The 18,714-nt window shown below is 34.3% G+C and overlaps 1 pseudogene across 1 annotated transcript in view; it reads right to left on the bottom strand.

Moving 5' to 3' along the window:
* Positions 1–18,714, bottom strand: part of LOC145259060 (tubulin beta-4B chain-like) — a 199,573-nt pseudogene that overhangs the window by 88,283 nt on the left and 92,576 nt on the right. The window lies entirely within an intron of this gene.

Below are 18,714 nucleotides of genomic sequence, written 5' to 3' on the forward strand. Positions count from 1 at the left end.
ACCTTTTTCCGTGACGTTTTACTGTATTACCCGTTATTCAGTGACAACTTCAAGAAAAAAAATCCTTTCCTTGAATTTTAGTTTTAGCTGTGGTATTTCCTTTTAGTACCGACGTCAACCAAAACATTAATTAAAAAGTCCTTCAGTTGTTTTGTTTACGGAGAACAGTAATTAGAATCCACTGGTGAACTTTTTTCGTAGGTTACTTCCTTGCTTTTCGTAATACGAGTCTTACCTGTCGTTTTTGCGACAGAACAAAGTTCGTTTTTCGTTTGCAAGTTGGTCCTTTAGTAAGATTTGTCGTGTAGCGACAAAACAAAAATTCACTTTTACATTCGGTTGCAAGTCGGATTCCCAGAAAACGGTGTAAATTGTCGCTTTTGCCACGTTAGAGTTTTTTTTCCACTTGAGTTGAACTTCTCTTTAGCGTAAAATCCGTTTGCTCGTCAACACTTTGCATTCCTTAAAAAAAATGGTCAACCTTTGCGTTGTACTTTTTTTTTTTAAATAGTTCTTCGTCAAACTGTTATATTTGACGCTTCATATCTCGTCGCCAACTGTTGTGGTTGCAAGGTTGAACAATAATTAGTAAGGAAATACAATGAAGACGCAAACAACAAGATAACGCAATAATAAGTGTATTAAAGAAAAGGTATATTTGCAATATGTACAAATGACGGTGTCGAGTCAGAGAGTCTTGGTGGGAGGACATGTACGCTCTTCGGCGTCACTTCTGGTGGCAATTGAGTAAGACACCCCAAGGCTAACCTAGGCTTGCCATATATAGTGTTATGTTATTCGCATATGCAAATAAGTGGTTGCCACCACAACAGATATGTTAAGAAAAATTGCCTTTGAAAGGAAGCCTCCACCGAGAAATTCGCTAATCCTATGAGATATAACTGTTAACACATCAACTGTAGATCTAGCAGAACGGAAACCATATTGCATGTCACTGAGGAGGTTATTTTTGCTGAGGTGGTTAACTACTTCTCTATTTAAACCAGATTCTAGCAACTTACTCATGACACACAGGAGACTGACTGGTCTGTATTGAGAGGGAGATGAGCAATCACCTGAGTTTTTAAATACAGGGCATACTGATGAGATTTTCCAGGGTGTTGGGAAGCAATTCTCCTTAAGACAACGCTTAAATAGCTTTGTAAGTATGGGATTTCTGGTTGAAGCTTTTCGAGCACTATCATAGGAATGCTGTTAGGTCAATTGCTTTACTGGAATCGAGGTTTTTGATTAGCTTGGCAACATTGCACACATTGTATGTTGCATAGCGTGTTTTCAGACACATGAGTTGGCGGCTCTCATCACATAGGATAGAATTAGCTGCAAAGTTTTTGGCAAATAGTTTGGCTTTGTCCGATGCTGACGAGATTACTTCAGGTCCATTCATGACCCTGTTTGTTATTTGCCAAAATTAGTTGGAACTAAGCCGCTGCTCAGCTACTTTGGACTTAACAGACTGAGTATATAGCTCTCTCGCATTCTTCATTACTCTTTTACAGTGGTTGCTGGCAGTCCTGAAAGCGACTTGAGTCTCAGTACATCTATTACTTTAGAAGCAATGGAAAAAGTGATTTCTGTGCGCAATGGCAGAAGCACATTTTGGAGAGAGCCGCTGCTGATTGTATAGTTTTTGCTGAATCTTTTGGATGGTATGAATCGGTCTATACCTACAATTCACCATTCTGTCAGGTCTGATACTATAGAGAACACATTCTTTTTAACCATGGATCAAAGAGAAAGATCTGATATAAATGTACAAAAGCTATTCCAGTCAGCCATAGAGTATCGATATACTGTACAATGGAGAGGTATGTCAGAGGACGTATTACATTGTGTTTTATCTTAACGGAGACAACCGAGTGGTCTGAAGATCCTAGTTGAGACAGAAGAGAAGACAAACATAGCTCAGGGCAAGTTGTGAGAAAAGGTTTAGGAGACTTGCATATTGACCATCAGTGCCAGATACACGGGTGGGTTCGTGAACAATCTGAGTAAGGTCATAAGCAATGGCAAAATCATGAAAGAACCTCCTCTCATCATCTGTCTTATTTAAGTGGGCTAACCATTCCACATTGTGAACATTGAAGTCTCCACATACGTGAATATTAGCCGGAGGATGAGTAGAAGTGCAATTCGAAAGCACATATAGGGCAATTTAGGGTCTTATCTAGAGATGTCCCTACCACATAGAAAGGCACCTCTAATGACGGCACATTCCATGCTCATTTCGATCTTGAGGGTCAGATTTGGATGTTAAATTCAAATATCCTTTAATTACAAACTCATCTACGGAAATAGTTGGTCCAATGGCAGTTTCGCTTAGGAAGAATAGGACAAAAATTTGCTATCCTATACTTTAAAGAACCGCAACATAAATATAAAACTGTAAGAGAGAAATTGCGAACAGCTGTGTACATAGGATAAACTTTACTCTAGGATAGCGACACAAAATAATTTTAAAATTAACAATACCAATAGAAAATAAATAAAATAGACATACATATACATAAATTATCATATATACATATATATAAATATATATATATATAAATATATATATGTGTGTATATATATATATAAACTAATATAATATTCAAATGTATAGACAAAAAAATCACATTTAACTACACCTAGATTTAAAATAGGTCAGCTCACTAGATATCTACGCTTCCCGCTAAAAAAAACACATAGAAAGAAAGGGTTGAACCTAAGGTCAAGTAGGCCTTTGTCCTGTAAGTGCCTGCCTATTGGCTGATTAGGAGGAGCGCGGTGGAAACTAGGAAGATGATTGGCAAACTAAAAATTAAATATAATGTGCGTATATAAAAAACGCGAGATAACCACAACTCTTCGCATAAGCCTGACGAATTCTAACGTGACTGAAACGCGGAATATTCTGTGTAGCTTAATTGCCATATATATTTCTATAACTTACTACCTATCTCTACCTATGTATTGAGCACTGCTGGAGTAAGTACTTTAAGTTTACACATAAAATTATACTTCTTTCGTATATTAATTTACTGGATTAAACGAATTAGTCATATATATATATATATATATATATATATATATATATATATATATATATATATATATATATATATATATATATATACAGAGAGAGAGACAGAGAGAAAGATTAGGATGGTAAAGAATTACATAAAGAAAAGGTGCGAATAAAGCAGAAGAATGATAAAATGTCTGCGAATAAAGAAATAAAGAATCATATGATAAAGGTTCAAACAGAAAGAAATGAAAAAGAATGAGAAATGAAGAAAATGTAACGAAAAGGGAAAATGGAAGGGAAATAGTTGGTTGGTTGGTTTTGTTTTACAGCATATCAACCCTTTCCAGGTTATTTAATGCCGAATCAGGTGATTTTGAAGAAACTGTTTTTAATAGAATATATTTGTTTTTTGCAAGTCGGTTTCTATTTAACTCATAGTTGGGACCCTAACAGGTACTACCACTCCGGGTCAGTAAGAAAATGAATGACAGGAAAAGAAAAAGGAAAGAAATGTTAAATGGAAAGGAAGGAGGAAGAAAAACAATGTAAAGAAAAAAGACAAAAAATAAGGGAACAAACAATCAGAAAATAACAAAATAAAAGATAAAATTAAAAAAACAAATTTTTGGTGCCTTTCGCACAAGTTTTTGCTAAATATTTTTGTATTTTCTTTTTTTGTTATATAATTTCTTTAGTAATAAACCTTACAGAAGAATTACGTTTTTAGGCTGACTCCAATTAATTTAATAGAGCTGCCTTGAAATGGGTCAATTTAAAATAACAAATGTTAGAAGTGATCCTTGTTAAATGTTGTCTTTTTGTGAAAAGCGATACTGTGTCTGCCTTGGATTTTAAGAATAAACACGACTTCAATCACACAAGTAAAAAAGAAATATCTATCGATATTATCAGTACTAATTACATTTAGTTGATATTAGTTGATGATATTATTATTATTATTATTATTATTATTATTATTATCATTATTATTATTATTATCATTATTATTATTATTATTATTATTATTAATATTATTATTATTATTATTATCATTATTATTATCATTATTATTATTATTATTATTATTATTATCATTATTATTATCATTATTATTATTATTATTATTATTATTATCATTATTATTATCATTATTATTATTATCATTATTATTATCATTATTATTATTATTATTATTATTATTATTATTATTATCATTATTATTATTATTATCATTATTATTATCATTATTATTATTATTATTATCATTATTATTATTATTATTATTATTATCATTATTATTATTATTATCATTATTATTATTATTATTATTATTATTATTATTATTATTATTATTAATTATATTCACTAGTAGTTTTCACACAGGTTATTATTAAAGATTTCTATTCGTTAACAACCTGTGGGATTGTCTGGAGTCTAGATGGCAAGTCTCCCCAGATTTGCAGCACTATTCACCTTTTTTAAAAGCCTTTGCAAATGAAATGCATTATCGCAACAGTCCTTTACGGTCGATTTCTCACGGACAACTTAACTGAAATTTGGGTGGTCCAAGGGCTTTTCGCACTTATTCAGTGAAGATCTGGTAAGTGCTTTCTCTCCTTCTTCCTTAATCCTTCACGAATATTTGGTGTAGTGCCAGTGGATGTTGATATTGCAATTCTAAGGGACGGGTAACTTGCAATTCTACAGTTTCAGTTTTCTTGATGCAATGTGGTTTTCTTTTATCTTTTTGTTTTACCACTGTTGTAGTTTCTATGTGTCCAGTTAGCATTTGTAGCTTATGGTTATTAGTTTCTGCATTCAAGGGTTTTCTTTAATATTTCAGCTATTTTCATTATTGTTTTCCAACTTCCTGATCTCAATCTCTTTTATTTTTTCAAAGTTTTTCGAGATTGTTCTATTGCTCCTACTGATATTGGTATTATCTTTAAAAGAAACAACAAAAGTGCCTCGACACAAAATGGTCCATGGTAAAAAAAAAAGATTTGGATACGTTTGTCTTAGAAAATAAATACATAAATAATAATAATAATAATAATAATAATAATAATAATAATAATAATAATAGGAGAAATCGGAATCAGAGGAATGGTTGGAAAGATACAACAAATGACAATAATGACAATAGCCTAAATATTAAGGAAAACTCTTGAATGCGGAGACTAATACACATGAGCGACATGCGCAGACCAGACAGACTGCTACAGAGGCAAAACATCAAGAAGCGTTACATGGAACCAAGAACATTGAAGTTGCATATCTATAAGTTCTCTATCCCCTCCCCATCCCCTCCCATTGCCCCATCAAAGCCCCCCCCAAAAAAAAAAAAGAGTGATGCCAAACAGCCAAAAGGGTCAAGGAAGATAAAAAGACCAAGTAGAGAACGCTGACCAGACCTCCATTGGACAAGTGCGAAGAGAACTGGGATCTTGGGGAGGATTATTGCTACTTAAATTCTAGTGGAGAGTAATGGCCGCTGCCAACGAGAAATCAATAGTAAGTGGCTGTTGCGATAACGCAAATTCATTTGTGAATGTTATCGAAGTAGGTGGAGAGTACTGGAAATCTGGGGAGACTTGTTGTCATTCAGAATCCAGAGAACACTGGTTGTTTTCAAGGAAATATCTTTTATGACCTGTGTGAAAGCTCCTTGTGTGACCTCTAGCCACGTCCAAGTCACAATGGTCGTGATCTTTTTTTCTTCGGGAGTTCTCTACAAGATTCTTCCGCGCTGCAGGCCTCGTTTATCGGGTTGATATGCCAGTTTCCGGTGAAAATAATTAGTTTCTCGTGCAGGCAAAAGAAGACAGACACAGATATCTCTATTCTACTCAATTAATTCAAGCAAAATTTCCAAAGTGTGTTCACATATATACAATTGTTATACTAAACAATTTTAAGTCCCAATTAGCTTTAGTCTCTCGGTAGTAGCTGACGGCAGAGAGATAGGGGTGTGGCGACGATCCCTCGGTCTGATTTCGACGTGCTCAAACTTGGCTTCAACTCTACTCTGAAAATTTTGGCGCGAGCATTCGCTTATATTTCAAGGAAAGGGTTTCCAACCCTTTCCTTGAAATATAAGCGAATGCTCGCGCCAAAATTTTCGGGGTTAGCTACCATCGGGGTTAGCCACCAGGCCAATCACCAGCAGGTATGTAATTTCAGGGACTGTTCCAATTTCTTACACGGCCCGAGAATCTGTGATCACAGCTCAACTCCATTCACACGATTAGAGAGGTTAACACCGTGACCCCAGTCTGTCGGTCTGGCCTGGTACTCAGAAGCCTGACACTTGTGCGCCAATAATAATAATAATAATAATAATAATAGTAATAATAATAATAATAATAGTAATAATAATAATAATAGTAATAATAATAATAATAATAATAATAATAATAATAATAATAATAATGTTGCAAGAGTATAGCCTTGCTTCATGGGTAGAAAGAATTCTGAGTTTTGGCCAACAGTCTAAAGCTGGTGATTCGATAAAAATACTGATTGTAGGGAAATACTGGTTTAACGCCTGTTAAAGCTAACCGGGTTCTACAGGCAGTTGAAGTGCCCTTTAGCCTTGATTAGGAGTCAGCTAAAGATGGTGTCTCGATAAAAAAAATACCGGAAAAGAATCCACTACAAATACAACTCATTTTTATGATGAATATAAATACAAATGAATTGAATGCAAAACTCCGAGTCTCTTGAGTCAGAAGTTCAACCAGGAAACACTTCTGAGTTTGGAGTATCGAGTTTAACCAAATAAAAGAAAGTAAATTATTACACTGGTAGGAAATTGGCGAAGAGATCAGTTTAGGTGAATCCAATATGGAACAAGAAGAAGCACAAGTTTATAGTGGAGAGTAAACTTAGACTGAAATAGGATGATCATACAAGATGAATTTGAAAGTGACAGTGAAATACTGGAAAGAAGTCGGTACGTTTGAAATTATAGAAAATAAGCTGATGAATCAGATAAGAATAATACTTGGAAAATATAAAAAAAAGTAGAAATAGAATCGATCAAAAGGAGGATAGTAAATAGCCAATTGAACACTGCATCAGCTGATAGTATTGAATCAGCTGAAATCTTATCTGAGTCTGAATCCGTTGAAACATTTCCAAAAGTTTTTCAAATGGACTAGAAGAAGAAAGTAAAAGTGACACTACAGGGATGATAATGTACTTCAAAAAGAGCGTGATATCTTACTTAATAATAATAATAATAATAATAATAATAATAATAATAATAATAATAATAATAAGACATGCAGCGTGAAAATAGCAGATCAATTAAATTTGCTGAAAGAAGTAATGAGTAGTGAAAAGGGGAAGACTTAACTGCACGGATTTTAATCAGACAAATTTAAGGATGTGACAAAAGAAGTGAATAAGGCAATGAGAGCATGACGGATGTCAGAAACATTTTGCAGACAAGAACTTTATTGGTTGGTGAGATGGTGGAAGCTTTATTGGTTGGTGAGATAGTGGAAACTTTATTGGTTGGTGAGATGGTGGAAGCTTTATTGGTTGGTGAGATAGTGGAAGCTTTATTGGTTGGTGAGATGGTGGAAGCTTTATTGGTTGGTGAGATAGTGGAAACTTTATTGGTTGGTGAGATGGTGGAAGCTTTATTGGTTGGTGAGATAGTGGAAACTTTATTGGTTGGTGAGATGGTGGAAGCTAAAGAAACAAAAATGATACAAGAAAGGAAAAGGAGAATTGAAGGTGATCTGGAGAAATTAAGGAAACATCAAGGTCGAATTTAGGAATGGTACATAGGAGAGTGAAAAAAATGCAAGCAAATAGAAAAGGAAGAACTGGGTTCATGATACAAACTAAAGACCAAGAGGTTTAATACCACCATTGAAGACATAAAGTCACAGATTATGGGCAAAGCTTTCATGAATAATAAATATTCCGCAGTTTAATAAGTTATTGAAGACAAACCAATCAAGGTTCTTTTGGAAATCTGGAAGGAGATGATGCTAGTACCCAAACCTCAAAAAGCTACAAAGTTCTGGTCAACTACATTGCCAACATAGACGAATGGTGCTGAATAGTCCACGTGAGAGACTATAATACAAGAGGATCCTACCAAAGGACCAAATGTTGAAAATTATAGACTAATTGCTAGCTTTAACTTACTATGGAAGACATTGACAGGGATATTCAGTAAATAAAAAGTCTACGGCCATCTTGAAACAAATGATTCACTATGAGTTGAGCAAAAAGGCAAGAGAAAAGGTGTTTAGAGAAAAAGGACCAACTATCGACTGATAAATACACTTTTAAAAACTGCAAAAGCTAAAAATACTTGAATGTAGCTTGGATATATGATAGAAAAAGATTTTGGTGTTGCATTCGTGAAAATTGTAGGGATGTCTGAGTTCATAGAGAAAAGTAACATTTTTACGATGGGAAACTATTTTGGACAGTAAACATCAAACGCGGAACCTTCCACGGAGATTCGTTGTCACCACTTCTATTCATGATAGCACGTATACCATTGAAACATGCACTGGGAGGGACAAAAATACCAGCTGGAAAAGAATGGGCCGAAGGTCAGCCACATTTTATTCATGGACGATCTGAAATTATTTGGCAGAAAATCACAGGATATTGACTTTTTGGTTTAAATTATATAACATTGGAGTGAAGATATAAATAGAATTTGTAAATGTGCAGATGTTGCTCTTAAACGTGAGAAGAGATCAATCATGAAGGGCATCATTTTGCCAAATGGTAAAATATTAGGAGATTCTGATGCAGAAGGTTACTATTAAAAGAGAAGACAAAAGAAGTGTATATGAAGAGACACAAACTGCTCCTGAAATCTTGACTGAATGGTAGGAACCTGCTCAAAGTCATCAATTCATGGGATGCTGCTGTAATTCATTACATTGCAGCTTTTGTAGGATGGACACAGGAATGAAACAGCTGGATAGAAATACGTGGAAATTATTAGTCGAGTATGGAGCACTTCACCCAAATTCTAATGTACTTAGGCTGTACATCATAAGGAAGAAAGGATGAGGAGAGATGATTGAGGGATGTGTGGGGGGAGAGCTTCGAAGTGTGCACCACTACTTGGCTAACAGGAAGAGGAAGTGATAGACAAAGAATCATTTGAAGATAAGCAGAATTGAGTTTGAACAAATGAAATTTCATGGTCAGTTTTAGCAGAATACACTAAATGCCAGGACACATGAAATTTTCAACGCAAATATGACTTGAAAAGAAAGGCAAAAAATCTTATATTTGCTGTTCAAGAACGGGCACGGTGTAATAAATAGAAACATCTACAAAAATGGCTATTTTGATAAGTGCAGGCTGTGTGGTGTGACTCTTGGAACAGTGTCGCACATTATTAGTTCATGCTCTACATTTGGTCAAAAAGAATACAAACGACGCTATAAAAAGTATGCTCAAATCTGCATTGGAGTTTGTGCCAGAAGTTTGGGATCCAAGTGAGTAAAAAATAGTTACAACATCACCAGAAACGGTAGTGAAAAATAAAGAAGTTAATATTCTCTGGAATTTCATGGTTGAGTGTGACAAAGAGATAACTCATAGGAAAACAAGTGTTGTAGTTATGAATAAAAGAAATGAATGGCAAATTGTTAATGTGGCTTACCAAAATATAATCTACTTAATAGGTAAAAAAAAAAATGAGAACCTACGAAACTATCAGAAACCGAGGGTGGACATTGCAAGGTTTTGGAACCAGAAAACTTCCATCTTGCCAATCATAAATGCGTTTGGCTCAATTCCAGATAATCATAAGAAACAGTTGAACTCTTTGGGAAGCAAGCACATCACCGTAGTGCAGAAACCAGTTCTGCTTGGCACAGTAAACATCCTATCCCAGGTGCTTTCCATCTAATTGACCATTTGAATATGCTCATTAGCTTTGGTGTAAAACCTGCTCTTGAGTGAAAAGTAAGGTATCACAACACTGTAAAGTTGAAGAAGAAGAAGAAGAAGAAGAAGAAGAAGAAGAAGAAGAAGAAGAAGAAGAAGAAGATGATGATGATGATGATGATGATGATGATGATGATGATGATGATGGCGGCGGCGGCTAAAATGCATTAAGGAAGCTTTGTATCTCTCAAACCTTAGGGAATACCCATCGCCGTTGCCAGCGAGAGACCAAAGGTAATCCGTTGTTGCGATAATAGAAATGTCATCTGCACTGGTTATTGAAAGAGCTGAAAAGCGCTGCAAATCTGGTAAGATTTTTGTCATCCATGGAGCACCACAGGTCATTGTTAGTGAATGATCGTTGGGACCTGTGTGGAATGACCTGTGTGGGAACTTCTAATGAAAGGATAATAATAATAATAATAATAATAATAATAATAATAATAATAATAATAATAATAACTAGCGGTGCCCGTGGAAATTCCACAGGGGATATTCAGATGGAATATATTGATGTTGTCATTCTGTAGATGTTCAGTGTAAATGACGACGCTCTGATATTATTGTAGCAAAAGTAGTTATCTAAGTTAGCAGGGACGCCCGGCGTAAGCCGGTCGTAAAGTACGCTTAAATATGATATTTTAAGTTATGCAGATTTTGTATATATTATTATCGAGTTAATGTTCTATCGATTTTTATATATTATAAAGTTCCGATTAAAAAAATATCCATATTGACTTGCGTGCATTAGCTTTAATCGAAACCGAAACAAAAGCTAGAAAAATGCGTGCATGAAAAGTAATATAGTTCCACAGGTCCACTATTATTATTATTATTATTATTATTATTATTATTATTATTATTATTAGAAAGATAAAAAATCAAATTTAAAACTAATGCTATATTTATTGCTTATACCCGTCCTGTGATGCTACACTGATGTTTCCGAGTTTCATCTCCGTAAGGAATCGTCAGGCTGATAGTTCGAGGATATATTTTTATAACCTACTAATATGCATATATAAAGATAGATAGACATTCATATACACAAGTGGATGTTAATATTTACAGAATAAAGCATTAAAGAATACCGATTCATATTGTAATAGATTAAAGATTGAGTATTTCAACTCATCTCAATTTCCTTATTTTTTTCTGTGGAATCATTTAAGGGCACCTGGGGCAAATGTTTGTCTATCAAGGTCAAAGGCTGAAGTTTGATGAACCGTGTGAACAGAAAGGACAGGAAGTGAAAAGTGGTAAAACCGGATTCCGTATTTCTATTGACGAACGAATGACGGAGGTCATCCTAAAAAAAAGTTTAATATCTAATAGAGAAAAATTTTTATCGTATTTTTTATCACATATATATATATATATATATATATATATATATATATATATATATAATGTGTGTGTATATATAATATATAATGTGTGTGTATATATATATATATATATATATATATATATATATATATATATATATATATATAATGTGTATATATATTAGGTTGGTACAAAGATAATGTCGTTTTTTTACATTATATATAAACGACATTATTTTTGCACCAATTTCATGATATATATATATATATATATATATATATATATATATATATATATATATATATATATATATGTGTGTGTGTGTGTAAGTCGAAATTTAAAATTAAAAGTTTATCTTTAACCTTTCTGAATGTTTTAGATGTAGAATGATTATTCTTATTATTTTGCTTCTTCGGACTACTGTTTTCATCTTGAATGTAATTTCCACAACCTTTCTGTCGGACTTGGGAAGCTGCATAAAATTTTGAACGCAACAAGTGTATCATGCTCTTGTTCCTCCAGCTATAACTCGGTAGAAGCCAAAAGTAATTTGTAATTGTATTTCGATTGTCGATCTACTGAGAATTGATCCTTTAGCTCCAGAAGTGTATAATTTTACAACTGAATTTTTCCAATCATATTATCTACTACGTCACAGATTCCTACGGAACGAGAGCATGCAACCCCCAAAATTCCGACAGATTACCGGGACAGACTGCAAATTTATGTCCTCGGTTGAAACTCGTTTTATTTATTTATTTATTTATAGTTCGCAACTTTTTAAAAATAATGTTCGCGTTTGAAACTTTCTTATCTATTGACTAAAGAAGGGTGTAGGCTATCCTAAAATACCGATCCTGGATATGACCTTAAACTATATCTAGGGGTGAGGCCCCAGCTTGCGGGCTTTGGGGAGTGTGGAGCCACCCTTTAATTGCCATTGCTCCCAGGTCCCAACTATGGGTTAAATAGGAACTGACTTGAAAACAACAAATATATTCTATTAAAAAAATCTTTCTTCCGAATCTTTTGACTCGGCATTAAATAACCTGAAAAGGGTTGATATGCCATAAAACAACCAACCAACCAACCTAAAATACCAATCTCTGAATAGCAAAAATATTTTTACAATGTTTAAATGCTTCTCTAACATACAACCACGAGTCGTAGTGACTCAGCAGCAGATATTTTATGCACTTTGATTGGATTCGCCTTCTTCATTACTTACAAAAGCAAGTAAGTTTTCACTGAAACGTGTTAACGCAAGGGTTTTTTTTTTGTTTTTTTGTTTTTTTGGCAATCAATGAAAATCATTTTAAATCCCAAAATAACAAATATATGTCACAATAAAAAATTGACGCGAACTTAGAAACACTTAAACAATGACCAAATAAAATCGTCCCCAAATGACACATTTCAATACCAAGAACGTACGCTCAACAACTCATATTTTTTGCCAGGTGAGGAAAGTCGTAAATGAATACTTCAATGACTCAAACACAAGTATTCTTCATCTAGCGCATGAATTCTTATACACTAGCTATAGTCAGGCGAACAGAAACGAATTGCTACTAAAAACAATACACACACTAACAAGAATAACGTAAACTAATGCAAATATAAAATACCACGCTGCCAAATACTCGCATACGCATATTACTTATATCCCCTTGTTATTCACACTATGAACATGACATGTGATTACCAATCCAAATTTCTTCACCAAACACAAGTTTGTATAAATGAACATTTTCATGAGTGGAAGTAAAATATTTCCATTTAAAGTTAGGTATGTGTATATGTTTATATATTTGTATGTGCAGGATTCTCGCCTAACTAATTAACAGATCATTATGAATTTTAGAACATGTTAGGCGTAATGTTTGTAATGTGTACTATATTTCGCTTAACTTACTTTTATGTCCAGCGCGTAAAAGTGGAGTGAAAAATCTCTGTGAAATTTTGTGCCATTTTAAAATGATTACGCCAGACATCCGATTGATTTTATTGTAAAACTGTTTCTTTTTTACTAAGAAATATGTTTATTCTTCCGGTCAATTATTTCTCTAAACGTGTAAATGTTGTCTTATAAGGGAGGAAATTAGTGAAAGGCATTTGAAAGTATAACGACTTTCGATAAAGGTTGGTTAAGTAGCACTAATACACCGATTGTTTATACACATAAATGAATCCACAATTGTTTCTCTAATGTTTTTTCTTTATATTATAATAACATACACTATATGCTAAGATATTCCTCAGTTTAGAGAGAAAGTTATGGTTGAACAATATTAATTCTAATATTTCTAATTATACCTGATTTGCAATGAATTGAGCATGTGACCAACCACAAAAATTATTGTCAACCATTTTGCCCTTTCATTGTATGTTGCTATCTGATTTTCCTCGCTCTTATTTTTATTCCATCTTTAACTCTTACGTTTGTCTCTCTGTTCTTCTTCTGTATTTATTCACTGTCGAATATAATAAAGAAATGAAACAATGGAGAGATCATGTAGTTAACCAAATTGGCATTTATGGCTGAATCTGTATTTATGGACACTATTTATGGCGACGTAGCATCATATCGTAAACGATGGATCATTGACAATAAATATTGTATCTGGGCTTTAAATGGCCCAACATGACTTTATATCTCGTAAAACATAATCCAATGCGTAAAAAGAAACATTACGTCACTTATAGGTGGAGTTTATGCGAAAGATAACCTCACAAGTCCAAACATTAAACGTCAGATGAACATTTTAAAGTAGGAAAATCCAATCTTGTTCAAAAAATAGTTTATATTTTTTTTATGTTTGAAAGAAAATTCTATTTAGACTTCAAAGTTCAAACAGTTCATAAAATTATAGCAAGAAGCATTGAAGCAATTCAACTATTGACAGATTAAATAAAAAACATGAATTCTGCCAATGTGAATATAATGTAATGCTGTTATTATGCTCTACTGTTAACCTATGATACCCGAGCATTGGATTCTTCGAATGAAGAAATATTAAAGGAATATAAAATTCGAAAGTGGTTCCCAGTCACGTGCATATCTCGATCAGGGAAGATTCTCTCGTTAATTCTTGCAGAGTATCTTTCTGCAGAGAGCTCATGTCCTCCTACATACAGGGCATGGTAGTACCTAATGGTCATTCAACTGGTACTGACCAGGCTCAACGTCGCGTAACTTTGGTGATTTAATGCGACCCTTTCTGTCAACATGATCATGGTGTGTGCAGATGGTGTGTATAGATACTTCAATAATTGTTGAGTTGAATTCTTGTGCTGGCATTCGTTTCTTCGTTTGTTTGTTTGTTTTTTGTTGTTGTTTTTTAGAATCGGTTACTCACAAAAGCGTTGCGAACAACACAAAAATAGAACAATATTGAGCAAGAAACATCGAACAATCAACGACAGTAACCATTGTCACACCAACACTTTATTTACTTGTTTGTGCATCTTCAAACTTGTTCTAAGCTTTTTTTGCCATTCAAATGAATGCTGATGATACCATCCTCTATTCTGGTATTGCTTCGCGCCCATATTCTTCGGATCAGTTGAACTATGCAGCTGATTTAGAAGTAAACCTGAGTTTAGATTTAGGGAAGAAATGGCTTGTTTCGTATAATCCTGTTAATCCTCAGCCCATGTCTTTCAATCGTAGGCGTGTCCCTTTTCTCCTTGAGATTCGTATGGGCGGCTCTGCTTCCAATGAGAAATCAACTCTTAAACTTCTTAATCTTTCTTTTTCATCAAAATTTTCTTGTAGTGCATATATTAAATTCATTTCTGCTTCTCGTAAAATCGGTTCTCTCTATCGCTCTAAACATTTTCTCACGCCCGAGGCTTTTATCTGTCGGTACAAGTCGACTATCAGACCACGTATAGAGTTGTCATATTTGAACTGATGAATTTGTGTCTCATTTGAAGGTTCTTGATAAATTGCAGAAACCTTTAATCTGATTGGCTACACAACCTCTCACAGATGTGATCTTGCTAGTCTCAGTCTTATCTACAAGTACTATAATGACATGTGTTCTTCAGAATTCTGATCTATTCCCTGTTTCCTTTGCCCCAACTCGTTTGTAAAGAAGTCTCCATCTATTCTCTGTATTAATACTTCATTGTAACACAGCTTTCTATTCCAGTATTTTCGAAGGACTTCAATGTTGTGGAACTCTCTTCCTGTTCATTGTTTTCTTTTTACCTACAGCCTTGGTGTTTTCAATAGACATCTCCTGTCTTTGCAATAATCATTTTTCGTTCTTGTTGGCTCCTTACATCAGGTGACTTCATGCCTTGTCTCGAGTGATTTCTATAAAAACTTCACCTCGCTTTACTTTGCAAATTGTTACTGAAACACTATTGTGAAGCAAAGGCCATATCTACAAAGACATGCTAGATGTGGAGCTATGCAACAAGATGTTTGTTCACAATACATTTATGTTTCTGAATGTTGGTATAGTCGGCGAAACAGGGAGCAAAGGTATTTCTAAAGGTTAGCAGTTCGTTGAATGGAAAGTCTTCTGGCAACTGGTAAACCTCCATACTGCAGGGTGGGATTTTGTTGATTATTAGGTCGGAGGTATTTATGTCAAGGGGAGGGACCAATGCAACAAGTTCATCGAAACACATTCCATTGAGATACTTGTAAAACAAACGCAAGATGGGACAGAGGCTGGAGTTTGGCAGATAATGCGGGAAATATTAGATTAGAGATTCTGTTTTAAACGCTGTGTAAGAGGGAGAGGCTACTGGTTGGTGACAACAACAGTCCATGCAGAGGCTAATCGTGGCCTTGTAAAGATAAAGGATATTTGTAGGTAGTTTTCTGTGATGGTAGAGGGAGCCCACCTTCCTCACAGCAGCTTTGTTACTATGGAATCAAAAAGTTCGTTTAGTTAGTTTTTACTTTCATTTATACAAAGTAATTATCTTAGATTAGACTTATGATCTTGTATCTATTTTATACTCGTTCTTATAATCGCTAGTAAACAATCCTAACGACTTTATATGGATTGAATTCACATTGCGATGCGTAGTAATGGGTAACTGCGGCTGAATACATGAAACATGTCTACTTGAGCGCCAAATATCCTTGTTTCTTATGAGTTGCTTCACTTAAATGAAAAAGATTAAATAAAAAACATAATAAAAACCTCGTTTTTCAAATGATATGTTACCTTTTTTATGATTAACATATGCCTAGGGAAGAGGGAAATGGTCTCGTAAAATGCGTGTTTCGTGAATTCTGAACAAATTTTCTTTTCAACAAGTAAATCCATAAATTCTGTCCGTATGTTTTCTTGGTTGGGATCCAGCCGTCTAATACTTATCGTTAACTGATTTTTTACTTTGAACTAATATTTTCTTCTTTTTATCTACTTACACCAAGTGGCTTCCCGCTTTGTCTTCAGCGATTTCCATACAAAGTAACTATTTAGCTGAAAAGACCTGAAATATTCACTCAGTTTATGAAAAAAAAAATGCGTGAATTAAAGAATTTGCAGAAAATAGTTTACAAAATTGTAAGTTTTCTTGAGGATAAAAATCCATCTAGGCGTTAAGATAAGTTTCATCAAGATTTTTGTGACATCAAAGAAAGATGTGCAGTAGTAGTTGAAGAATTGGAAATTAAGCTTTCGCAAATAATGCAACTGTTCAATACCATTAACTATTATTTCGCTTTTTTTTGTATGTTTGCTAGTATTGATAAATGTCTCCATTTAACTAGTCCTTCTCACATATATAAGTCTTTGAGAGAAACAGAAACGACATACGAGGTACCTTAAATAAGTTTCAAGCGCTTTTTCGTATGGACACTTTTATTGATAGTACACACATTAAACTCTAATTCTCTTTGAAGTAATCTTTTCCGGCTCTAATGTACTTGTTTACCGTTCCTACAACTTCTGGAGGAGCCCTATGGAAGTTATCTTGTGTGAATGACACACGTCACGGTCGCTTTCATTTCCTCAGTTCTCTCATAGCGACAGTCTCTAAGGTTTTCCTTGAACTTAGGAATAACCAAAAATCTCAGGTATCAAGGTCTGGAATATAGGGAGGGTGAGGAACTGTCTTGATGCCGATCTTGGTCAAATAGTCTGTGACAAAGATGGAGTTGTGGACTGGTGCATTGTCCTGGTGGAAATGCCACTGACCGAATTAGATGAGTGATGGCCTCTTCCAATTAAATCTCTTCCTGAACTCCCTTAACCCCTCACCATAATATTACCTGTTGACTGCCTGTCAAGTGGGAACCCAATGCATGTAGATCATGTAGATCATATCCATGTTGTCAAGAAAAAAAAATTGGTCTGTCATCTCATAAAATGTATAGCATACTGAATTTTCAAGAGTCTACGGCAATTTTAAATGCCTGTACTAAATACTCTCGAAACTTATTGAAGGCACCTCGTATGTTTTCATTCCAAAGAGCACTGTACAACATTAATATAAATTGGTTAAGTAGAATCAAATATCGAGTTGTAATATAATATAGAAACTCGACTAACTTGATTTCACGCACACACATACACACACACATACACACACATACACACTCACACATACACACACATACACATACACATGCACACACATACACACACACATAAACACATATACAAATACACACACATACACACACACATATACACATACACACACACACACATGTCAAAGAATCATTTTTAACAGGTATGAACTTAAAATAATATTTGCAAACCCCTAAGTTCTTGTATCCAGCATCGATTAAACTAGTGACGTTGCGGGACAAGTCATCTTTTTATCTCCTCTTTCTACTGGGTCGAAATTTTCACTCTTTAACATTGATTTTCTTTGTCAACCTGACTTGAATCTTCGCCTATCCTAAACACTCTTTTCAAAACTACTCTAAATAAGGTTAGTCATACAAACAACATAATTGTTTTTCTCGCATTTTTACATGTGATGTCTTTTTCACAAAGTTTCGTGTACTGATTGGAAAATTGTAACTACAGCCCAATTACTTGAATCCAATATAGTATGTGTTCTTAACTGTAACGGATGGTGAGCAAAGCTTTGACATGAATTTTCACGACACGAATGTCAATTGTGTATGTTTTTCCCACAGCGGGAAGATGTGAATCAAGAGTCGGAAAGTGAAATTGAAGAGCCAGCGCTCCAGAGAAGGATAAATCTTGTCTGCAAATAATACATGGGCAGCTCCGTTGGGAGGGACGACTTGGGCGATTAGCAATGAACTAATCTCTTGTCATAGAGAAAAGGTAAAGCACCGTGGATTAAATAAAGAGTTCTGTTTTAAATTCTATGCGGATTCCCGAGTTCGATATAAAGATTCCAGAGTTCGACAAGAGACATCACTAATTAACTAACTGCATTCACTTATCGTTAAAAATATT

This window comes from Euprymna scolopes, chromosome 34 (genome assembly GCF_053919585.1).
Source record: "Euprymna scolopes isolate OS-2025 chromosome 34, ASM5391958v1, whole genome shotgun sequence".
NCBI classification, from domain to species: domain Eukaryota; kingdom Metazoa; phylum Mollusca; class Cephalopoda; order Sepiida; family Sepiolidae; genus Euprymna; species Euprymna scolopes.